This window comes from Pongo pygmaeus, chromosome 1 (assembly GCF_028885625.2).
Source record: "Pongo pygmaeus isolate AG05252 chromosome 1, NHGRI_mPonPyg2-v2.0_pri, whole genome shotgun sequence".
NCBI classification, from domain to species: domain Eukaryota; kingdom Metazoa; phylum Chordata; class Mammalia; order Primates; family Hominidae; genus Pongo; species Pongo pygmaeus.
This window is the reverse complement of record NC_072373.2, coordinates 222,500,864-222,526,110: the sequence shown is the minus strand read 5'-3', so window position 1 is coordinate 222,526,110 and position 25,247 is coordinate 222,500,864. Positions and strand designations below refer to the sequence as shown.

Sequence of the window (25,247 nt, the reverse complement as noted above, 5' to 3'; positions counted from 1 at the left end):
TGGAATGCTTATATTTATTCTACTTCATAAGGTATTACCCAATTCTAGAACCACAAATAAAGCCACAAATCTTTAAACGATATTTGTTGTAATTGTGTCTTCTGACAGAAACACAACTCAATCCACGCACAGGTCTTCCTGCCTCATCCTTTGCTAACCTAGCCCCCATCTACCTTCCCCTTGGCTATCAAACCAATGTTTCTGAAACTCAATTCTGGTAACATCCCTTTCCTACTTAAAACTCACATTAGCTTTTTCATCCAAACTATAATGACAGCGATACTAATATTTATTGAGTGCTAACTGTACGCTAGGTACTGCTGTAAGTATTATACATATATGACAATATTCCTACAGGATAGGCACTATTATTATCTCCACTTTTATAAGTGAGCAACCCAAGAGACAAAGGTGTTAAGTAACATCTGTTCAATAAAGCCATAGACGTGGCCTTCATATCCCTGGGTTCCACATCTGTGGTTTCAACCAACCACGGACTGAAAATATTTGGAGGAACAAAAAAAGGATGGTTGCTTCTGTACTAAACATGTATAGCCTTTTTTTAGTCTTTATTCCATAAACAATACAGTATAATAACTATTTACATGGCCTTTACATTGCACTGAATACTATAAGTAATCTGGAGACGAAGTAAAGTATAAGGGAGGAGATGGTCTAAAGTATGTTGGAGGATGTGCATAGGTTACATGCAAATACGACACCATGTTATTTAAAGAACTTGAATGTGTGTGGATTTTGGTACCCACCGATGGTCCTGGAACCAATACCCCACGAATACTGAGAGAGGACTATGTAGTTAGTTCCAGAACCTGCATTTAAACTCAGGCTCTGTACCTCAAAATAAAAAGCTATTTGACATGGAAATTCAATTAATCAACAGAGTTATCTTTGACCCTCTACCTATCAAAAACTACTGACAGCACAAACGATTCAGAACTTTCAACAGAGAAAAGAGAAGGTGTCCAGAAAGGAATGCTGAGTCTCTCTTAACACAGCTATCAAATCCTGAATGCCTCACAAACATCAGATCAGCCATCCATCACCAAAATGGGAGGGGGAGGTAGGAAACGAAACTGCAGAATGACAACAAAGAAGAATAAAATCTAACAACTCAGCAACAATATACCCTCAGGTTAGAGATAAGGAAGAATAAACAATTCAGTCTGAAAGGGCTTTTACCAAGAAGAGATTAGTAATTACACTGAATGGCTGTGGCTCAATATAAAGTATAGAAATGCAATTTTTTTCCCTCTAAACAGAACATAGGCACAACCCCAGAAGTTATTCAAGAGGGCTTTAAAAAAGAAAAAAAACTCTGAAACAAAGAGTATCTTTAAACACTAATCATTGTTTTTTTCCTAAAATCACTATTAGAACGCTACCTGACAAGGTCTTTAAAGGGTTCACTATTGATTAAGCCATTTTCATGGCCTAGTAAGTTTGAGTTCTATTAATTCAGACTGTGCTGTGTACACTGAAATTTTGTCTTAGGCAGGCTCAACAGAACAGTTCTTCAAATTAAGCAAGTGCTTAATGTTAGGTAGAAAAAATATGTCTGCTATGAAATATATAGTGTCCAAGTACTATTTGGTGCCAACAAAAGCTAACAAACAGGCTGTGTTTTGAAGTTTAAGCAGAAGAAAAGTAACCACTACCTGTACAGAATACAGTTCGGCTCTTTCAGTATTTCAGATAACAAGAAGGACTGAAACCAGAAACAACCTACTCTGTAGCTCTGAATTACCATCATAACATTGTATAAATCATTAGGTGGGGACAGAATACACCAAAATAGAAATCACAAGCTGAAAGAGCCTTGAATTCCTTCCCTTAAATGAAGCTCTTATATCAAATGAATCCATATAGTCTCTGTGTGTTCCAGCATTTTGTCAACTTGTAAATCAAAGATTTTGTTCCACAGCCCTTGTCAATTTTCTACATTTAACATCTGACAAAGAAAACCAGCTTTTATCTTTACCAAAGATATTCTATCCCTAGAAAGTAACTATTTAAAATGATGTCATTTATATCATGTAACATATTAAGAAATACATTTATTTTATTTTTGGTAGTAACAAAACAACCCTGGATATTTGCATAAATTAAAGCTGTCAATAAGAAACCACTTCTGTATGTATCCTTCTTTGGGTTTCTGGCTCAGGGGTTGGCAAAAATGGCCCATGGGTTAAACTCAGCCTACTGCCTGCTTTTGGTTTCTGTACTTGTAAATGGTTGAAGGGTGAAGGTGAAGAATCAAAAGAAAACTATTCCACGACACATGAAAATTATATGAAATTCCAATTTCTGTGTCCATAAATAAACATTTCTTAGAAACGATCATGGCTGTTCATTTGCATATCACCTATGGCTGCTTTTGTATTTTAAAGGCAAGGTTGAATAACTGCAACAGAGACTTGATGACCCACAGAACCTAACATCTTTACTATTAGGTCCGTTTCAGAAAAAGCTTGCCCAATCCTGTTCCAGCTATTGTAAGGGAGTTAAAAAACATGTAAGGAGCTGTGGACAGCAACTTGACTAGAAGGGGTGTAATTACTGAAAGGAAATGTCCTCTAGTGGGCAAATCTGGAGCTAGAAAGTAAATTCCTGCCAACACTGATCAGACGACATCTCCATTTCATGAATTATTCCAGATATGAAACTGCCATTTAACAATAACGTGATCCTTTTAGGTAACACCCAAAGGCATAAGTCCATATAAAATATTTTATAACCATAATATCAGAAAATGTTTTCTCTAGAGCAAAAGAAGCTACTGCCATCAAGGAAAACAACAAAAACAAAAACAAAATCAAGATATTCAAACAGGTAAACTGGGGAAACGGGTAAATTGGGGAAACCAAACCAATGGGTTTGGGTAAACTGGAATAAATTAGGGAAAAAATAGTAACTAAAATTTCCTCCAAAGGACTAGGAGAGATTATTATACATAGAGAAGTTTTCCAAAGTACGAGAAATAAATTAAGTGGTATGTGTGCAGTGTTATACATTTAAATAATATTTCAATCTTAGGTTAAGGAAAATTTCTCCTGTATATTTCAAGATACTGAGAGACTGCCGATTTACATTCAAATAAAACAAAACGTGAGTAATACTGTCTCTATCAATGTTCTGTCACTTGCCAGAATAAAGAAAACATTTAGTAAGTTAGTTAATTTCAAGTCTGAGAATTAAGCAAATATCTCAAATCCTTTGTAAACTCAAAGATTTAGTTACTTTCTCTACATATTACACAGCTGCTTTAAAATTTTACCTTCTGGCCGGGCGCGGTGGCTCACGCTTGTAATCCCAGCACTTCGGGAGGCTGAGGCGGGCAGATCACGAGGTCAGGAGTTCAAGACCAGCAACCCCGTCGCTACTAAAAATACAAAAATTAGCTGGGTGTGGTGGTAAGCACCTGTAATCCCAGCTAATCAGGAGGCTGAGGCAGGAGAATCCCTTGAACCCGGGAGGTGGATGTTGCAGTGAGCTGAGATTGCACCACTGCACTCCAGCCTGGGTGACAGAGCTAGACTCCATCTCAAAACAAAAGAAAAAAAAATTTACCTTTTATTTCTAGATACTTTGTAAAAAAAAAAAAACAAAAAAAAAACAAAAAACACCTCAATCTTCTTTCCTAGAAACTTTCTAATTAACTTTCTAGTTCTTCATTAAGAAAACTCCTTTAGTTTACACACCAATTCTATATAAATTAAAAACACACAATTTCAGGTGAAAGTTCTGATGAGTAGTGTATATTTTGTAAACACGAATGCTTATTTTACATTACTCTTTGTGATTAGGATGAAAAAAACATAGATGCACAAGAGGCGACAGAAGTAAACCTAATACCCAATACCAATAATCAAAGGCAATACATGATACTCGTTCCTGTCTCACAAGTGCACACGAGTTTTCACATTACTGAAAGATGTGGGAAACTCAGTATTTTCTAAAATTCCTGATTTATTTCCAAAGGAAAAATAGTTGTAACTACATCAAAATAACTATTTTGGCCGGATGCGGTGGCTAATGCCTGTAATCCCAGCACTTTGGGAGGCCAAGGTGGGTGGATCTCTTGAGGTCAGGAGTTTGAGACCAACCTGGCCAACATGGTAAAACCCCGTTTCTACTTAAAATACAAAAATTATCCGGGCATGGTGGCGGGCGCCTGTAGTCCCAGCTACTCAGGAGGCTGAGGCAGGAGAATTGCTTGAACGCGGGAGGCAGAGGTTGCAGTAAGCCAACATCGTGCCACTGCACTCCAGCCTGAGCAACAGAGTGAAATTTTGTCTCAAAAAACAAAAATTGCAATTAATAGTTTAAAATATTAAATCTAAATTTATACGAGATTCATTAGTTCGCCCTTGGTAATCCCCACTTTCTGCCTTGTAAAGCCTAAGACCCTAAGAGGCTCTACAAGCTAGAGCTTCTTAGGCTGCAAAACAGTTCTTTCCAAACCGTATTTGATGAATTATATGTAAGATAAGTCAATAACATGAGGATTAGATTTCCCTGAAAATGCACAGAAGGTTAAAAATTAGAAGAAAAAGTGATAGGCATAATAGGCTCTGGGTTTTGCTTAATGCAAACTTCTGAAAGGTTCAACATTAACACAGACATTCACGAATCAGGCATCTAATTTCAACTTTGTTTTAAAAAGTTGTTTAAAAAAAAGTCAAAATAAGTCAAACTCTTCCCATTTGTTTGAATAGAGGGTACATTTACTTCCTACCCAACAAGATTTGAAAACAAAAGACATATTAGCTATAAAGACATATTCCTTTCACTTAATGCTCCACAAATGTCTGAAAAGCAAACTCAATTCAATTTAGTTGAATCAATAAGGGAATTCCAGTTTTTCTTGAGACGGAGTCTTGCTCTATCGCCCAGGCTAGAGTGCAGCAGCGTAATTTCGGCTCACTGCAAGCTCTGCCTCCTAAGTTCCAGCAGTTCTGCCTCAGCCTCCTGAGTAGCTGGGATTACAGGCACGTGCCACCACGCTTGGTTAATTTTTGTATTTTTAGTAGAGATAGGGTTTCATCACCATGTTGGTCAGGCTGGTCTCGAACTCCTGACCCCGTGATCCACCTGCCTCGGCCTCCCAAAGTGCTGGGATTACAGGCGTGAGCCAACGCGCCCGGCCAGGGAATTCCAGTTTTTCTAAAACAGTATTGTAAACCAAGCAGAGATATTCCCTAGGGCCATATAATTCTGATATATTAGCTAATCTTTGTAAGCCAAATCAGAGCACTTCTTTCCAAAACTCACATTTCTACCAAACCGGGACACCATGTGGTGGGAAAAGAGTTCAGAACACCTGGAATATTTTTCCAAAGCAAAATTTAACTTTCCATTGCCAGGAGAAGCATGAACATGTTGACTTGACTTATACTGCCCTCTAGAGTCTCCTTCTAATATTTTTTAGCCTGAAATAATTAATTCTAATCATAAGACTCTTCTAATTACTCAAGCTATCAGTATTCTAATATTGTAAACTAACTTTTATTTATTTATTTATTGAGAAGAAGTCTCCCTCTATTGCCCAGGCTGGAGTGCAGTGGCACGACCTCAGCTCACTGCAACCTCCACCTCCTGAGTTCAAGCAATTCCCCTGCCTCAGCCTCAGCCTCCAGAGTAGGTGGGATCACAGCCATGCACCACCACACCCGGCTAATTTTTGTACTTTTAGTAGAGACGGGGTTTCACCATGTTGGCCAGGCTGGTCTCAAACTCCTGACCTCAGGTGATCCACCCGCCTTGGCTTCCCAAAGTGCTGGGATTACAGCATGAGCCACACTGGGCCCAGCCAACTGACCTTTTTTCAGTGGATTAGTAGTCTTTTTTTTGGAGGGCGTGGGGTGGGGGGAACGGAGTCTCGCTCTGTAGCCCAGGCTGGAGTGCAGTGGCGCGATCTCAGCTCACTACAACCTCCGCCTCCAGGGTTCAAGCAATTATCTGGCCTCAGCCTCCTGAGCAGCTGGGATTACAGGCATGCGCCACCATGCCCAGCTAATTTTGTATTTTTAGTAGAGACAGGGTTTCTCCATGTTGGTCAGGCTGGTCTTGAACTGCCAACCTCAGGTAATCCGCCCGCCTCAGCCTCGTAAAGGGCTGGGATTACAGATGTGAGCCACCGCATCCGGCTAGTAGTCATTATTAAAACCTACAATATTTCAATTACCCACTGTTTTTTATTTTTTTGTTTTTTGTTTGTTTTGGACAGTCTCGCTCTGTCACCAGGCTGTTGTGCAGTGGCACAATCTCAGCTTACTGCAACCTCTGCCTCCCGGGTTCAAGCGATTCTCCTGCCTCAGCCTCCCAAGTAGCTGGGACTACAGGCACGTGCCACCACACCCAGCTGATTTTTGTATTTTTGGTAGAGACAGGGTTTCACCGTGTTGGCCAGGATGGTCTTGATCTCTTGACCTTGTGATCTGCCAGCCTCGGCCTCTCAAAGTGCTGGGATTACAGGTGTGAGCCACTGAGCCCGGCCAATTACCCACTATTCTTAAAGGTCAGCAATACTTCCCCCCAAAGGACAGGAATGCACCCCAAACATAATCTTCCAATTTGCTTATTCAAAAAAAGTTTTAAATAGCTCAAACTGCAAAGATTTCTAAAACAAAGACCACTTGTAGCATGTATTAATTAATCCATGTAGCCCAGAGTTTTGTCTAGCAAAACCCAAGTTCACACATTTGACCACATGCACACGAACCTCAGCCAACGTAGCCAATGCGCCCCAGAGGCTACTTCTGTAGCTAAGCATCTGTCCTTTCAGCTCCTGGCAGTTCCTGCCTTTTCTCTTGCCAGGCAACCAGAGCTCTAAAGGGATCTTAATGCACTAATGAGAAGCCATGACAACCAAGACCTGTGGTAGTTGCAAAGCACAAACACCAATATCCACTTTTACTGAGCATGCATGCAATAAGCAATGTGTTAAGCACTCCAAGTAAATTAAAATCATTCCTCTAACCTAATAACTCCATAGGCACCTATAACACACCATAACTTGAAACTTTCTATTATTCTTTATATTTAAGAACTTATTAAAAGGCAGGCTTTACCATGCACCACTGGTAGTATAGCTTGCCTCAGCTGTTATAGTAACTATAGAAGTAGGGTTATTTTCTTGTTTGTTTCAATCTAGAGTCATAAGAGACCATTAAAAAAAAACCCCTATTGAAACCATGTTTAGAGCGAAAAAGTCTATATTCTTTTTAGGGGATTAGTAGTCATTATTAAAAGGTATGATATTTCAATTACCCACAGTTATTTGAGATCAGCAGTATTTCCTCAAAGGACAGCACCTAAAACGGAATTTTCTTTTTTATTATTATCATTATTATTATACTTTAAGTTTTAGGGTACATGTGCACAATGTGCAGGTTAGTTACATATGTATACATATGCCATGCTGGTGTGCTGCACCCATTAACTCGTCATTTAGCATTAGGTATATCTCCTAATGCTATCCCTCCCCCCTCCCCCCACCCCACAACAGTCCCTAGAGTGTGATGTTCCCCTTCCTGTGTCCATGTGTTCTCATTGTTCAATTCCCATTTATGAGTGAGAACATGCAGTGTTTGGTTTTTTGTCCTTGCGATAGTTTACTGAGAATGATGATTTCCAATTTCATCTATGTCCCTACAAAGGACATGAACTCATCATTTTTTATGGCTGCATAGTATTCCATGGTGTATATATGCCACATTTTCTTAATCCAGTCTATCATTGTTGGACATTTGGGTTGGTTCCAAGTCTTTGCTATTGCGAATAGTGCCGCAATAAACATATGTGTGCATGTGTCTTTATAGCAGCATGATTTATGGTCCTTTGGGTATATACCCAGTAATGGGATGGCTGGGTCAAATGGTATTTCTAGTTCTAGATCCCTGAGGAATCACCACACTGACTTCCACAATGGTTGAACTAGTTTACAGTCCCACCAACAGTGTAAAAGTGTTCCTATTTCTCCACATCCTCTCCAGCACCTGTTGTTTCCTGACTTTTTAATGATTGCCATTCTAACTGGTGTGAGATGGTATCTCATTGTGGTTTTGATTTGCATTTCTCTAAAACGGAGTTTTCTCTAGGCACCTGTGGTATATACCATAACACCAAAAAGCATCCCTCAAAAAGGAAACTAAAACTAAGATGCTATGCTCCATACCCAGACATCTGTTATTACTTCTGAAAGCAATCTAAGTAATCTTGGGGATCCCATCCAGTAGACAAAAACGACGGCATCCTTTGGGGCATAAAGTGAAGATAAGATTTCCACAGGCTCTGAAACAGCGGCTAGCAACTAGGGCCAAGAGACTGTACCTGTTTTTGAAAATAAAGTTTTATAGCCAGGCACAGTGGCTCACGCCTGTAATCTCAGCACTTCGGGAGGCCGAGGCGGGTGGATCATCTGAGATCGGGAGTTCAAGACCAGCCTGACCAACATGGAGAAACCCTGTCGCTACTAAAAATACAAAATTAGCTAGGCGTGGTGGCGCAAGCCTGTAATCCTAGCTACTCAGGAGGCTGAGGCAGAGAATCGTTTGAACCCGGGAGGTGGAAGCTGCGGTGAGCTGAGATCATGCCATGCCATTGCACTCCAGCCTGGGCAACAAGAGTGAGACTCCATCTCAATCAATCAATCAATCAATCAATCAAGTTTTATTGGAAGTCAGCTACACCAACTTTTTTTTTTTTTTTTTTTTGAGATGGAGTCTCACTCTGTTGCCCAGGCTGGAGTGCAGTGGCACAATCTCACCTCACCATAACCTCTGCCTCCCTGGTTTCAAGTGATTCTCCTGCCTCAGCCTCCCAAGTAGCTGAGACTACAGGCACGTGCCACCATGCCTGGCTAATTTTTGTATTTTTAGTAGAGACGAGGTTTCACTACGTTGGCCAGGCTGGTCTTGAACTCTTAACCTTGTGATCTGCCCGCCTCGGCCTCCCAAAGTGCTGGGATTACAGGCATGAGCCACCGCACCCGGCCTTATTTTTTTATATATATTTTCTATGGTTGTTTGTCTTCCCACTACAATGGCAGAGTTCCATACCTGAAACAGAGACCATACAACCCGAAAAGACTAAATATTTACTATGTCTGGCCCTTTACAGAAAAAGACTGCCAACAGCAAACATCCCCAGCCTTCTCCAGATCACAACTTAAGAGGAATGTCATGTGCATGAGGCTAAGGAGTGTGGGCTGGCTTGAGATGGAAAAGCGGATTATGACTGTTATCCACCCTATACTACATATTAAGAAAATGAAATTATGGGAACTCATGGGAAGAAAGAATGACAGACGCAGCTGATTCCTCCCATATGATGGTTCACATCAGGCTTTTCCAAAGACTGAATGAAGAGCTCTAAGGTTTTCTTTCAGGTATTTAAAAAATCTTGTGTAAAGGATGGCAGGGGAAAATAAAATTTTCTATATAACATACTATTTCACTCACATCAATGTTACACTGAAGTTCACACCTGCGATAGGCTGATATTTCTTTCAAAGAGAAGATTTCAAGTAAGCTTCCAAATAGCTATGATAATGTGTATGAATAGAACCAGATCCCAGAATGAACTTGAGGTAAATACCAAGGACTGAAATCAGTGAACCATCAAAACAAATATACTTGTCAAACATACAAGATGAAATATAATGAATCCCTTTGAAGGTCACTATATGTAGATACAAAAATACAGCTAGAAGAAGATCTAGTCAAGAGACCCAGGTTCTAGTCCGGGTTTTGACTCTCACTGTAACTTCCCCATTTGTTTTTTGAGACGGGAGTCTCGCTCTGCCGCCCAGGCTGGAGTGCAGTGGCGCGATCTCGGCTCACCGCAAGCTCCACCTCCCAGGTTCACCCCATTCTCCTACCTCAGCCTCCCAAGTAGCTGGGATTACAGGCATGCGTCCCCACACCCAGCTAATTTTTGTATTTTTAGTAGAGACGGGGTTTCACCATGTTGGTCAGGCTGGTCTTGAACTCCTGACCTCAGGTGACCCACCTGCCTCAGCCTCCCAAAGTGCTGGGATTACAGGCATGAGCCACTGCACCCGGTCTGGTTTTGTTTTTTGAGACAGTCTTGTTCTGTCACCCAGGCTGGTGTACAGTGGTGCAATCACAGCTCACTGCATCATCTACCTCCCAGGCTCCCAAAGGGCTAAGATTACAGGTGTGAGCCACAGTGACCAGCCAGTTTCCCTTTTGTACTTTATCTGTGAACTGAAGGATTTAGGCTGCATCAGTGGTTCTCAACCATTCGCATGCCTCAGAATCACCTGGAGGGATTTGTTAAAGCAAGGGGTGTTGGGTGCCAGGTTTCATTTTCAGTTCAGAAGTCATCACTCCCATCCTCACAGCAAGAAAACAGCTAAACAAACTGAAATCAATGGCCTTTCTTAGATCCATTAGAGAACTGGAGTCACAGAGCAAACAGCTGCCACAAAATTTGGAGAAAAAAAATCACAAGAAAATACAGAGAATCACAGAAAATATCAGATTACCAGAAGCGAAAGCTACAGGAACCAGTAAGCAATACAGTAATCATTACCTGAACGGTAATTTTGACAAACTACAGAAGACTGAGTGTGGACTAGCTTGAGAGTTAAAACTTCTGGAGGTCCAGACTTAAGAGGGACCTACAGCTTTTTCCTCCAGGAGCCTGAACAGGCTCTTACAAGAACATCAAACAAAAAAATCCCCTTGTATTTTAGGCAGGGAGAGGGGAAAGTAACCATTTTGCAATTGCTCAGAGCATTCTCCATAACAAAGGCCCACCTGCTAAGAGAAACTACTTTGCAAGAGCTTTGTAGACCTGGGGAAAGGACAATTACTCAACTCCCTCTTGCCTTCTCACAGAAGGGGTGAGGGGAGGAAAGCTAATGAACTCTTCAGAAGATCACAGCCTAGAGACTTACGCCTACTAAGAAACTGAGATTTAATATTAGATTACAGAAGGCACTCCTTCCCCAACACCTTTCCACCACATCAACAGAGCTCCAGTATAAAAAAAAAAAAAAAAAAGCATTACAACTGACAGAGCTTCAAGACAGACTCTATTCAAGAAGGAGTTCTTAGGGAAACCCAAAGAAACCAGAGGTGGAGAAAAACAAGAAAACTACAGGAAACTGAAGCATCTAGCATCTATACCCACAGCAAACATGAAGCACAGTATGGCATTTTCTGAAAAAGCTAAACATAATGTGTTTTTCGTTTGTTTGATTGATTTTTGAGAGAAGTCTTGCTCTGTCACCCAGGCTGGAGTGCAATGGCGCAATCTCGGCTCACTGCAAGCTCTGCCTCCCGGTTTCATGCCATTCTCCTGCCTCAGCCTCCCCAGCAGCTGAGACTACAGGTTCACACTGCCACGCCCAGCTAATTTTTTTGTATTTTTAGTAGAGACAGGGTTTCACTGCGTTAGTCAGGATGATCTCGATCTCCTGACCTCATGATCTGCCCACCTCGGCCTCCCAAAGTGCTGGGATTATAGGCATGAGCCACCGCACCCGACCTGAAAAAGCTAAACATAATCATACCATACAATCCCACAATCGTGCCCCTAAGCTTTTGTCCAATTGACTTAAAAACTTATGTCCACACAAAAATCTGCACAAATTCTAGAGTAGCTTTATTCATAATCAAAGACAGAAGGCAACCAAGGTGTCCTTCAACTGTACTTCATGAATGGATATGCGAACTGTGGTGTTCATTGAGCAATAAAAAGAAATGAGCTCTAAAAAACAAGAAAGAGGAACATTAAATGCATATTGCTAAGTGAAAGAAGCCAATCTGAAAGTATACACACTATATGATTCCAACCATAGAACTTTCTTTAAAAGGAACTTCAACTTTCTTTAAAAGGCAAAACTATAGAGATAGTAAAAGGACCAGTGGTTGCCAGGGGCTGGGCAAAGAAGGGAGAGATGATTACATGGAGCACAGAAGTTTTAATGGTGGTGAAACTATTCTGCAGGATATCGTAACTGTGGATAAGCACATGACATTTATGTTTCTGTCAAACCCCACAGAATGTACAACACAAAGAGTGTACCTTAAACTGTAGACTTCAGTTAATAATATATTAATACTGCTTCATCAGTTGTAACAGATAAGCCACACTCATGCAAGATGTTAATAATAGGGGAAACTCTGTGTGTGTATGTGTGTGTGAACTACTTACACTATCTGCTCAATTTTCAATTTTTCTTTTTTTTTTTTTTTTGTTGTTGTTGTTGAGATGGAGTCTCGCTCTGTCGCCCAGGCTGGAGTGCGGTGGCGCTATCTCAGCTCACTGCAAGCTCTGCCTCCCGGGTTCACGCCATTCTCCTGCCTCAGCCTGCCGAGTAGCTGGGACTACAGGCGCCCATCACTACGCCCGGCTAATTTTTTGTATTTTTAGTAGAGATGGGGTTTCACCGTGTTAGCCAGGATGGTCTCGATCTCCTGACCTCGTGATCCGCCCGCCTCTGCCTCCCAAAGTGCTGGGATTACAGGCGTGAGCCACCGCGCCCGGCCCGATTTTTCTATAAATCTGAAAGTGTTCTAAAGTATAAAGTTTATTTAAATAAAAAAAAGAGAGAGAGAGAGTGTTGGGAGTCACTCCTCGATCCTAATGCAGTAAGTCTTGGGACAGGCCCAATAATTTACATTTTAACCAAATTCACAAGTGCTGCGGCTAGTTCAAGAGCCACATCTTGAAACCACTGAGCTACGGCTCCTTTTAGTTCTAAGTTTTTTATTCTATTTACTAACATTTTCATGAGAACTGTGGTAGCCAGCCCGCAAAATGGCCCCCAATGAGCTCTGCCTCCTGGTATTCAAACTCTTGACAATAATGTCTTCCAAGGCTACGTCATAAAAGACATTGCAGCTTTCACCTCGTTCTTATGTGAATCCTTTCTTCGGGAAAGCCAGGTGCAGTATCATGAAGAAACTCAGGCAGCCCTATGAAGAGGTTCCATGTGCAAGGAACTGAAGCTTCTGCCAACAGCCAGCAAGAACTCTGCCAACCTTGTGAATGCGCTATGTTGCAATTGGATCCTCCAGGCCCTATCAAGCCTTCAGTTGACTGCAACCTGAGAAGGGACCTCAAGCCGCTCCTAAATTCCTGACCCACAAAAGGTGTGTGGGATAACAAATGTTGTTTTAAGCAGCAGTTTGGAGGTATTTTGTTGCATATATCATATAGGAGCTTAATCTAAAATACGTATGTGGCTGGGCACCGTGGTTCATGCCTATAATCCAAGCACTTTGGGAGGCGGAGGTGGGCCGGATTACCTGAGGTCAGGAGTTTGAGACCAGCCTGGCCAACATGGTGAAACCCCATCTCTACTAAAAGACACAAAAATTAGCCATGCGTGGTGGTGGATGCCTGTAATCCCAGCTACTCTACTCGGGAGGCTGATGCAGGAGAATTGCTTGAACCCAGGAGGTGGAGGTTGCAGTCAGCCGAAATCATGCCACTGCACTCCAGCCTGGGCAAAAAGGTGAGACTCCGTCTCAAAAATTAAAATAAAATAAAATAAAATGCACATAATATAATTGTTATTGTTGACCCTTCTTGCCTTTACTTTGATAGAGCTGGAGAAGTCCTGAAAATGTGTCCAAATTCATCACAAGGTGAAGATCAATTTAAAGAACTCCTCCATATTTCTCAAAGTATTATATTAACAATGAATTACATCATTTCTTCAGGACATAAAGGATTTGGGGTGGGAGGAGAAGGGAAAGGAAGGAAGCGGAAACGAGATTTTCATCACCTTCCCTAAGCCATTGCTGGTCATCCTAGAGTAGAAATCTGAGAGTTTCACTTTATTGCTTAAAATCCTTTATAGTTTCCCAAAGCTTATGGAAGTGAATCCAGACACTGCTCAATGTCTGTACTACATCTACCTAGCAGGCTCATCAGGCAGCACAAGGGGTGCACACAAACATGGGCTGACTTTGCAAGACCTTGGATAAGTTACTTAATCTCCCTGCCTCGGTCTGCTCCATAGTAAAATGAAGGTAATTATACTACCAATATCATAGTTACCATAGGGACTTCATACATTAAAACATAAAAAACACTTAGAACAGGACGTTGTCTAAGTGCTCAATAAATGTCAGCTATCATCATCATCTGCCATTTCATCTCTCATAACCCAGACTATTTCAAGCCATTATGAACTACTGGAATTTTCAAACTCACCCACACTGTTTTATGCTTTTGCACCTTAGAAAAGGGACTTTCTCTGTCTGGAATAGCCTTCCTTCACTTCTCTCTCAATTATCCTTCTCAACTTCCTTATACAGCCTTCTCTGATTTCCCTTTTACTTACTGCATCCCACATAGACACACCTACAGAGAATATTTAAATTAATTATTATTTGCCTCTCCCACAAAATTGTATGCTTGATAATAATACCTGATATTTATTGTGTCAAGTACTGTGTGTCAGCCACTGTTTCATATTAAGCACTTTACTTAGACTATCTAACTTAAACTTCTTAATAACTCATAATTATCCTGGTTTTATTGACAGTAAAATCTATACCATATATAAATAAAGAATAAGAATTCAAACCTTAGCTGTTTGGCTGCAATTTGTTACAATCTAAAATCTAAGGACTAGGAGGTGGAGATTTCTGACATGCTGAAAATATCAAGGAAGCAATTAAACTTTCCAGCAGTTAGCATAAGTGCACACAGTTTTAAAATTTATAATATATATGCATGGTACTGTAGGTGGGCTACCCCACACCCCCCCACTCATATCAGCTTCTTGCTTATACTTTCTGGAGATATTTCATGCATATACAGCATGCACACACATATATGTACATCTCTTTGTTACACAAATAGTAGTATACTTCATATATCCTTCTGAGCCCATTTTTACTTCCTGTATCTTTGAGATTGTTCCGTGTCACTCCATACAAAGTGCCTCATTCTTTTTCACTGCTGCAGAGAATTCCATCATATTCCATAATAATATGGTTTGAACTTGGGTCCCCACCCAAATCTCATGTCAAATTTTAATCCCCAGTGTTGGAGGTGGGGCCTGGTGGGAGGTGATTGGATCATGGGGCGGTTTCTCATGAATGGTATAGCATCATCTCTTCGGTGCTAAGTTCTCACGAGATCTGGTTGTTTAAAAGTGTATAGCACCTTCCGCCTCTCTTCCTCCTACTCTAGCCATGTGAAGATGCCTGCTCCAGCTTTGCCTTCCACTGTGAGTAAAAGCTCCCTGAGGCCTCCCCAGCCTTGCTTCCTGTACAGCCTGCAGTACTGTGAGCTAACTAAACCTCTTTTCTTTATAAATTGCCCAGTCTTCAGTATTTATAGCAATGCAAGAGCAGACTATTACATTTACCATATTCAACCACTCTCCTATATTGTTTGTAGCCTTTTGTTGTAATATAAAATACTAAAGCAAAATCCTTATACACAAAGAAATGGAGAGAGGATGATTCTACAGTAAATATGGTAAATGTATATACTATAGCAAATATAGTAAAATGCAACTGTAGAATCTAAATGGTGAGTGCAGGGGTGCTCTCACTATATAATTCCTGCAATTGTTCTGCATTTAAACCATCAGATTTTTTTTTTTTTTTTTTTTTTTTTTGAGACAGAGTCTCGCTCTGTCACCCAGGCTGGAGTGCAATGGCACGATCTTGGCTCACTGCAAGGTCCGCCTCTTGGGTTCACGCCATTCTCCTGCCTCAGCCTCCTGAGTAGCTGGGACTACAGGTGCCCGCCACCAGCCTGGCTAATTTTTTGTATTTTTTAGTAGAGACGGGGTTTCACCATGTTAACCAGGATGGTCTCAATCTCCCGACCTCGTGATCCACCCACCTCGGCCTCCCAAAGTGCCTGGATTACAGGTGTGAGCCACCACGCCCGGCCTATACTTGTTCTTAGAGAGAGCATCATGTTTTTCTTTCAACTTCTCAATAAATTGCTAATATGAAATATTTTATCAACTTCAAAACAATCCCCAAATTTCAAAAATATAATAATCTTGAAAGGTTTGTTACCCTTGGCTTAACATCATAAAAGAACAGAGGAGGCAATTATCAGAAGAGTCACACTTCAACTTCCATCATTTTACCCAAGGGATAGTCAAGTAAAGTAAAACTGCCCTAAGTGTCTCATTTTCTTGGGTCTCTCAACACTCTTTTAGGCAAACACTTGGTCTTCACCAAGAACAAAGAGTTATCGGTGTCTGTTACCTCTAGGAGAAGCAAGGGAAAAAAAAAAAAAAAAACTAAAACCTTTGGAGAGTCACAGTTTGACATCTTCCTTCTCAGCTTCCTTCTTATATAATTCCCAGAAGTCCTAGCCAATAAAGAATGGTTTAACTCTTCTTTCTGAAAAAAACAAATGATTATCTTTCTTTAGAAAATGTATTCCCCTTTCCTCTGAAGACTCAGAAGCAGACCTTTCAGGAGAATTTCTGGATTAGAGTGTGCCATTTCAGCCATGGGACTTCCTCTACCAGGGTCCAAAGATAACACATTCTAATGAATGCTTGCTGGACTGTTTCCTTTTTTTTTTTTTTTTTTTTTGACAATTTGAAGGTCTTCAATGAAAGCATGCCAGTATTACCACAGACTTATCTTAGGGCAGTGCTTTGGTAAACCAAATTCAGAAGCTTTAGAAAAGACTAGAAAACTAATAAGTGAGCTGTACATTCACTTAGAGTTTGCCAGACAGAGAAAAAGGAAAATAACATTCCAGTCACAAAGAATAAATCACAGAGGGCTTTAAGGCTTAACTGCCACGTTTTCCCTCCAAAAGAATCAAAAGTTTATCACACCTGTTTCCTAAATCTCCAGAATGTGAGCTATAGAGAGAAGAGTCATACAATTTTTAGGAATTTCCATTTCTTCCATTGTCGAACCTTTGAAAGACAATTGCAAGTTGAAGAGAACTCACATGACCCAGAAACTGTTCTGAGCTCTATCAATGTTCAGGAAGCAGATTTTTTTTTTTTTTTTTTAACTTTTTAAACTCTTTTTGTACAGACAGGATTTCCTATGTTGCCTAGGCTGGTCTCCAACTCCTGAGCTCAAGTGATCCTCCTGCCTTGGCCTCCCAAAGTGCTAAGATAACAGGTGTGAGCCACCACACGTGGCTGGAAAAAAATATTTTCATCCAGAGAGTAAAACTCAATGAACTGGCACAGCACACGGTACATTTCAACTTTCCCCTCTTAAAGATTTCAGCCTACACACTCCAATTTCACACTCAATGAAAGCTTAAGCAAAATGTTAGCACAAATCAAAGTTTTAAATCATTTTAGATTGTTAACTAGCAAATGTGCTGCAGAAATTTTAAAACTCACTAAATAAATTATAAATCTAGTTATGAGAACAAAGCACACTGTGGAATATAAGGATGCAGAATAAACAGCCATTCAGAAAGTGCGTCCAATTTTTGTCCACCCCTAAGTCAAGAGGCAAACCATGACCCCGCTGTGGGACTGGGCTGTCAAGCACTCTCCCTCCTCTGCTAACGCTGTTCCCTCTGTTCAGAAGACCTTCCCAGCCTTCTCTTCAAGGGGCAAACCTACACCTCTCCTCCAAGATCCAGCTGAGCCTTTACCTCCTCTGTGGCCCCTGATCAGAATCCCCAAGGCAGAAGTTTTTGGGGCTTTATTCGTGCCTTTCCTTTGTTGTTGCTCTTTATTTTATTTTTTTGAGATGGAGTCTCACTCTGTCACTCAGGCTGGAGTGCAGTGGTGTGAACTTGGCTCACTGCAACCTCTGCCTCCCTGGTTCAAGTGATTCTCCTGGGCTGGTCTTAAACTCCTGACCTCAAACAATCCTTCTGCCTCAGCCTCCCAAAGTGCTGGGATTACAGGCAAGAGCCACCACACCCAGCCTATTCATGCCTTTCTGACACCTACCACTCACTATAATACACTTAACAAGCCTCTTCCCATTCCCCATCCCTCAAGGCAGAGCCTGCAGCCCTGGTCATCCTCTATCCCTGTCACCTACCACAGTGCCCATCAGACAACAGCACAGCCAATAGTCACATTTACTAAGGACTTACATGCCAGACATTATGCACAGTGCTTTATATAATATCAACTCATTTCACCTTCACAAAAACCATATGAATAATATAATAATAAACTATAGTATCCCTCCAATCAGTCTTCCCCAGCCTCCTTAGGAGGTTCCTTTTCATGTGAACAGGCTGTAACCTACAGGACTCTATCCTGGCCATACTGTCATCTTGTTCCTCACACTCTTCCTGGGCAATCTCCAATCCAGGTCTTCAGAGCTCATTCCAAACCCATATAGGACAGGCACTTGGATATCTCCTTATGAGTGTTCTGCACTTAAAATTGGTCATGTCCCAAACTTTGTCCATCTCTCTCCCCAAATATGCTCTCTATGATTCTAACAGAACACTCTATGTCCAGTCATAGCCTAAGTCCAATCAGGAGACAGAAACTACATGGTAATTTGAACAAGAGAAGATTAAAAATCATTAACTATAACAAGAGATTAATCAGAAGCTGGCAAATAAGAAAAAGACCTTAAAAGAACATAGCAATAGCTGACATAAAATATAGTAGCAAATACAATATTATGTAACACAACATATAACTGCCACCACCCTTAAGGCTGAGACAGAGCACCCAAGAAAGAGTTCCCCCAACTCTAGGGCTGAGATCCAGACCTTGCTGGAGGGGGCTCATACCTGACAGAACTTTAGGAGATCCACTCTGTGAAATTTGCCAGAAATCAGTCCTCTAGAATGCCAAGGCAAGTTGTTTGTTGGGGAGTGTCTCAGTAGACGCACTCTGCTACCTGGGCAGCAGGAGAGCTGCTGGCCACTAAGAGCTGCAAATGCCTGAGCACTGAAGAAACGCCATGTGCCACACTGGCCTCTCTTGGAACCAGCAAGTAAATCTCTTTCCTCCTCAATGTCTCTCCAGCACTCTCTACTGACAAAACTAAACATCATGCCAGCTGGCAGAGGAAAAGCAAAAGGCCCAGATTCATTTTCACAGAGCAAGCAATGAAGGACATACTTCGAGGTGAGAAGCAATAAATCAATAACTGACACAAGCACACAATCATCTATCAGTTGTCCAAGCCGAAAACCTAGAGGCATCCTTGATTTTTCCTCCAATCATCAAGTCCTACAGGTCCTACCTTCTAAGTATTTCTTGAATCCATCTACTTCACTCCATCCACTTCACTCCATTATGATTAATGTTAATAATAGTGATATATTGTTTAATTAATTATATTACATAATTAATAATATATTATTGTTAAGAACAGTGTTAATCCCCCCATCCAGTTTTACCTGCTTGCTTTTTGTTATTCTGTTTTGCCTCTGGGCCACTGCACATGGGTTTCCTCTGCCCAGAACAGCCTTCCTTCTTTCCCCTATTGCCATATCCACTTTTTGGTTAGCTGATTCTTCATCATTCTTCAGCTCTCAACTCTCTTGCTCCAAGTCAGTTGCCCCCGCTAAGTACACCCAATAGAATCCTCTTCTTCCCCACTGAGAACACTTACCACACATTATTGTACAATCACATGTTGCTTAACAATGGATATATGTTCATCCTTGTGTGAACATGATAGAGTGTAGTTACACAAGCCTAGATGATACCTATAGCCTACTGCTCCTAGACTACAAACCTGTATAGCATGTTACAGTACTGAATACTGTAAACAACTGTAACACAATGGTACATCTGCCTAGGGCACTTACCCCATGAATGGAGCTCACTGGAAGTTGCTCTGGGTAAGTCAGTGAGTCAGTGGTGAGTAAATGTGAAGGCCTAGGACATTACTATACACCACTGTGAACTTTATAAATACTGTGTGCTTAGGTTACACTAAATTCCTCTTTTAAATATTATTTTTTCTTCAATAAGTCAGCCTTAGTTTACTGTAACTTTTTTACTTTATAAACCATTTTTAAAACTTTTTGACTCTTAATAACCCAGCTTAAAACACAACATGAATACATTGTGCAGCTCTACGAAGATATTTTATTTTTATAACCTTATAAGCTTTATTCTATTTTTAAATTTTTTAACTTTTTAAATGTTTTTGTTGAAAACTAACACCCACACATTAGCCTAGGCCTACACAGGGTGAGGATCATCACTGTTGCTCTTGCACCTCCACATCTTGGACCAATGGAAGGTCTCCAGGGGCAATAACATACATGGAGCTGTCATCTCCTATAATAACAATGCCTTCTTCTGGAATACCTCTTCCAGAATAGCTGGAGGCTATTTTACACTGAATTATTTTATATGTAAGTAGAGGACGTACACTCTAAAATAACGATAAAAAGTACACTATAGTAAATACATAAACCAGTAAAACAATCATTTATAATCACTATCAAGTATTACATACTGTCCATGATTGAATGTGCTATATTTTATATAACCGGCAGCACATTAGGTCTGCTTACACCAGCATCACCACACACACCTGAGTAATATACTGGGCTACAACCTTACACCACATACAATGTAACTAAGCAACAGGAAATTTTCACCTCCATTATAATCTTACGGAACCACTGTCATATATTTGGTGTGGTCCACCACTGCCCAAAATTTCTTTACACAGCACATGACCATAATTCCTTATTAACTAACTCTCATCATTCGTACTTTTACCTCTATGAAGGCAAGAAAAATTTCTTCATCACTGAATCCCAAAGAGTTAGCAAGATGTCTAGAACAAAGCAGACACTCAGTATCAGCTCAGTTAATGGATGTTGAATGAAGGGGGGTGACATGGTTAGGTGTTGTGTCCCCACCCAAATCTCATCTTGAATTGTAAACCCCATAATCCTCATAATCCCCACATGTCAAGAGACAGGCCAGGTGGAGGTAACTGAATCGTGGAGCCGGTTTCTCCCATGCTGTTCTCATGATAGTGAGTGAGTTCTCATAAGATCCGATCTGATGGTTTTATAAGGGGCTCTTCCCCACTTCGCTCAGCACTCGCTCTGTCCTGCCACCCTGTGAAGAAGATGCCTTGCTTTCCCTTCATCTTCTGCCATGATTGTAAGTTTCCTGGGGCCTCCCCAGCATTGCGGAACTGTGAGTCAATTAAACCTATTTCCTTTATAAATTACCCAGTTTTAGACAGTTCTTTATAGCAGCGAGAACAGACAAATATGAGGGGAAGCATTTTATGAAGCGAATAACAACTTAAAAGGAGAAAATTTTGGCTTTGACATTATATCTGATATGTTGATCAGCATACATGCAATAAAATTATTACACATATATAACTCTAAGGATAAGGAGACAATGCCTTTGTCTCTGCCTAACAATTAAGATAAAGTAAAATATAAAGTCTATTCCTCAAAAGAAAGAGAACTAATTCAACCAGCTGGCAATATGAATTTATATGATTTCAGTATCCTGTATGCAGATGAGGAAAAAGACTGTTAGTTTTCAAGGTGAACAGTGCCATCCCAGTGTAGTACGTATATAACAAAGGATTCTGTTTATTTACACCCAATAATGAAAATCAAATATTATAACATGACATTCCATTGCACACCATGCTTCTACAGTAGAAAATCAATATATCCTATTTGTTTTCAGTAACTTGTTTACCCAACCACAGTTCTAGAGTCATTAAGCAATGCAAACAGTCTTCTAAAGCACTCTGACCCATATGAAATAAAAACTAGGTCCTCTCTGACACTCCCAAAGGGAATATCTCTCTGGCTAACTCCAGGAATTTGCTCAGGGATATATGGAGCAAAGATTTTAGAGCTGAATTGGTATATAAAGTTACTCTGCCACTCTGGGAGGAAATTTAGCCAAATCCATAATAGTGAGTAGAAATCTCATCCACTCAATGGCCAGGGGAAATATATTCAGGACTAGAACTTACACAAGCCAAAGCTCTAAAATACACAAAGTACAACCACCAGGGGCGCTGGCTCACACCTGCGATCCCAGCACTTTGGGAGGCCGAGGCAGGCAGATCACCTGAGCCCAGGAGTTCAAGACCAGCCTGGGCAACATGGCAAAACCCTGTCTCTACAAAACTTACAAAAATTAGCCAGGCATGATGGCTAAAATTAGCCAGGCATGATGGTTAAAAATTACCCAGGCGTGATGGGGTATCCCTGTAGTCCCAGCTACTCGAGAGGCTGAGGTGGGAGGATCACCTGAACCTGGGAGGTTGAGGCTACAGTAAGCTATGATCATGCCACTACATTCCAGCCTGGGTGACAGAGTGAGATCCTGTCTCAAAAAAAAAAAAAAAGTATAATCTTGAAGATTTAAGCTTTTTTGTTGTTATTGTTTATTTATATCATTCTCACAGTCTAAAGGGGGAAAAAAACTTAGGATACAAACAGACATTATTTCAGCAACTCAATAATTGTTTAATCCTCGAGACATATTGTGGACAACTGTATTATAGAACTTAAAAGTGTGTGAGTTTATTACACACTTGTTTAAAAAAGACATAATAAGTATGCAGTTTATTCGAGCTGGGCACAGTGGCTCACACCTATAATCCCAGCACTTTGGGAGGCTAACATGGGAAGACTGCTTGAGGCCAGGAGTTTGAGACCAACCTGGGCAACAAGGCAAGACCCTATCTCTACAAAAAAATTTTTAAAATTAGCCAGGTGCAGGGGTGCATGCCTGGAGTCCTATCTTTTTTTTTTTTTTTTTTTTTTGAGACAAGGTCTCACTCTGTCATCCAGGCTGGAATGCAGTGATAGAATTTGGGCTTACTGCAACCACTGCCTCCCAGGCTCAAGCAATCCTCCCACCTCAGCCTCCCGAGTAGCTGGGACTACAGGCTAATTTTTGTATTTTTTTTTTTTTTAGTAGAGACGGGGTTTCGCCATGTTGGCCAGGCTGGTCCCAAACTCCTGGCCTCAAGGAATCCTTGGCCTCCCAAAGTGCTGGGATTATAGGCGTGAACCACCGCACCCGGCCACACTTGGCCATTTTTTAACTATTTTTATTCCAACTGATATATATTTCATCTTCTGTAACATGTCTCAGTACAGACATGCATAGTCTAATCAAGAAAATCTTGTCAATAAAATGAAACTGAACAAGGGCCTTGGGGATATTCTCTCTACCAAGACTGATCTTTCCTTTACATCTACAGGGCTCAGTCCCTCACTTATTTGCTAAAATGTCACCTTTCCCCAGTTATTCTTGAAGCCCACCATGACCACTTACTCCCTCCGCCAAATCTCAGCCATTTCCCCTGTGCGTGCTTGATTTTTCTCCAGAGCACTTTTCACCATCAAATCTTTACTTATTTGTCTATTACTGTCTGTTTTCTCCCACTAGAATATTTTCTCCAAGAATTAAGGAATATTTGGGTTTGTTTCACTTGCTGCTGCTTCCTCAGCACTTAGAACTGTGTGTTGAAGCACAGTAGGTGCTCAATAAATAGTGGTTGAATGAAAGAAAATAGACAGTCCCAGAAATTCTGATGCTGTGAAATGAAAAGCTCTCAAAGTGGGAGTGGACATACTTTTAAGAGATGATTCCCTTTCATTTAACTTAAAGCCCAAAGGACTTTTCAAAATGTAATTGTTATTCCAACTACACCCAAAAATCATTAAGGCTGCCCCTGGGTGCTCATGTACATTTTAACAAAATGCAAGGAATTCTATGTCCTGCTAAAGCAATGGAAAAACCCTGATGTAGAAAATGTAAACTGCTTAAGTTCCATATGTGGGTAGTAACAATTTTACACCACACCACTTATAACATTATGAGGGTCACACTAACCACAGGGAGAATTCCATTTCACCTTTGTTTCTCCACACACACGTCCTCTAATACTACAACTCTTCACAAACACTGTATTAGCTGCATTCTTAAACACGCCTACTATCTAAAACATACACAGCAATGTAACTGATGGGTACATTCTCAATCTGGTAATTTCGATAGAAAAATTATACCAACCAGTGTGCCATTTGGCCATTAAAACAATAGGAAAGACAGAACTGATCAAAATAGCTCATAATATGGTCTAAAAGAGATCACCTTCAAACTTCAGTGATAAAATAAGAAAACACAGAAATAGAGGTGTTAATCAGTTAACAGAAGTCAGTAAGCTAAAACGTACAAAGTTCTACACTGCATTTTGTGGTAAGAGACAAATAAAATATATGTTCCCCATACAAAAAGACTTCTTAAATCTACTAAGATGGAATAAATAGTGTGTACAGGATAATGGAGACAAATGCCCATAGTCTAAAATGGAAAACTTCAAAATCACCTAGACCCAAGAAAACAAAAATCACATATTAGGACAATTTGATTTTCCCATGACATGCATGGCGCTGTAGATGCAGTTCATCCTACCTCCAGTCAAGTGGGTCCATGAATAGAAACTCTCAGGTATAAACCACTCCTCTACCACTTCACCCCAGGGCATTCCAGTGACTTCCATGGTGATATGGTTTGGCTGTATCCTCTCCCAAATCTCATCTTGAATTGTAATCCCCATAATCTCCACGTGTCTAGGGAGAGGCCTGGCAGGAGGTGACTGGATCATGGGGCAGTTTCCCCCATGATGTTCTAGAGATGGTGAGTGCTCAGGATATCTGAGGGATTTATAAGGGGCTCTTCCCCCTTCGCTCCTCATTCGCTCGTGCCACCTTGTGAAGGTGCCTGCTTTGCCTTTTGCCATGATTGTAAGTTTCCTGAGGCCTCTCCAGCTACACAGAATTGTGAGTCAATTAAACCTCTTTCCTTTATAAATTAAACAGGCTCGGGTATTTCTTTATAGCAGTGCAAAGACAGACTAATACACATGGTTACGTTTCTCTCAGCTACTGACACTTGGCATGTCCAGCTATTATAATTTCATTTCTATCTCCCAAATGTTTTCCAATCTGTCCCATTCCATTCCAGACCACCCTTGGTCTAGGTTCAGCTGTCATGATCGCCTGGCTAAACTGCAAAAGGAGGTGCGATGAGATTATACTCCCGCCTAAAACTTCTACAGGATTCCACCGTTCACTAAATGAAGTCTAAACTCCTAAATACTCTAATATACGGATTGGACCTCTGTCCTCAGCTCCTTCTCCTCCAGGCTCGAACCTCCATGTCTTGGCATACATACTTTTCCACCCCCTAACATACATTCCCTTTCTTTTCTGTTTTAAAACATCTTTCTTACTGGCCGTGAACGGTGGCTCACACCTGTAATACTAGCACTTTGGGA

The 25,247-nt window shown here is 40.8% G+C and overlaps 1 protein-coding gene across 7 annotated transcripts in view; it reads right to left on the bottom strand.

Moving 5' to 3' along the window:
• The window catches only part of RERE (arginine-glutamic acid dipeptide repeats), a 466,306-nt gene that overhangs the window by 368,459 nt on the left and 72,600 nt on the right, over positions 1-25,247 (bottom strand). The window contains exon 1 of one of the 7 annotated variants that reach the window (XM_063668273.1): positions 3,296-3,392. The exons of the other annotated variants lie outside the window; for them this stretch is intronic. The gene's annotated coding sequence lies outside the window, so the exon portion shown is untranslated. Of the gene's footprint in view, positions 1-3,295; positions 3,393-25,247 lie in introns of those variants that run through there. 7 annotated transcript variants of the gene reach the window in all.